Genomic DNA, 1,149 nt, shown 5'->3' with positions numbered 1-1,149 from the left:
TTATTCAGTTCCAATTAAGTTATCAGGTTGAATTGGTGAATTATAGTAATAGTTTATTAAATGTGGATCCCTAGTGCTTTAGTTGTCGTTTATTGATTGTTTTCTAAGAAAATTTCAATTCACCCTAACAGAAAAACTTAGATTCTATTAGCTTTCTACTAGTGTTCTTACCATGTAGTCCATGTGGATTGACCTCGGTCTTATTGAGTACCATACTACTTCGCAAACCTACAAATCTCTGAATTATAGCAAGAACAACTCCGGCATGCTCGACATTAACTCTAGTCACACACGCTTGACCCAATATGGGTCGTTCGTCAGTAAGTGTCGCCTCATATATGACTCAACAGTAGTAGTGTTTTCCTTGTGGCTGAAGATTTTTTATTTTTTCTTTACTTTCTGCTGTCCTCTTAAAAAGGAGTATTTTTGCTATTAAAGAAAAAGCAACCTTACCGAACGTAGAGAAAATTAAATAAAGGATAGCCATATGGAACGTACCTTAATCAATGAGGTAGCCCAATGAAACACCTATTTTATTAGGCAGCGGAACATAAATACCCAATTAATTGCGGACTAATATATAAAAATCCCTCAATCACTTCGTCGTGTTTGTCTTATGTTGGGATTTGCCAAATCCTTAAAGTTTCCGAAGTTTTCACATCCACAAATATACGGATTTGGGTTCCAAATCTCTAAAAATAAAAATTCAAAAAGAAGAAGAAGAAGATTGAAGAACCGGCAAATGTTGACAATGAGAAAATATTTTAAAAGAAAATAAAAAAATACTGCATTAAATACTTTAACATTATAATATAAAAAAATGCTATCCAAATCCATGTATTCGTAGTTTGAATTTGTCAAATCCAAATCAAATGCAATTTCATGACTTCTACGAGCTTATGGGATTTTCCAAATTCAAATGCTCATTTCCTTGTACCAACCGCGTGACTTTATACAGACATGTTAGAATTTATTTTTCCATCCATTTTTCTTTAGTAGACCTCCAATCCAATGGTTAGGATTGTCCAATCAATCTGAATTTTGGTTATAGCCCAGGTCAGAACAGATGATACTGATGTCCAAATAATCATGCAAGGGAATCATCTCATACGTACGTTATGGCAATCACCATAAGTTAGAGTGGGTGCA

This window comes from Magnolia sinica, chromosome 18 (assembly GCF_029962835.1).
Source record: "Magnolia sinica isolate HGM2019 chromosome 18, MsV1, whole genome shotgun sequence".
Taxonomy (NCBI): domain Eukaryota; kingdom Viridiplantae; phylum Streptophyta; class Magnoliopsida; order Magnoliales; family Magnoliaceae; genus Magnolia; species Magnolia sinica.
Note: the sequence above shows the minus strand (reverse complement) of the source record.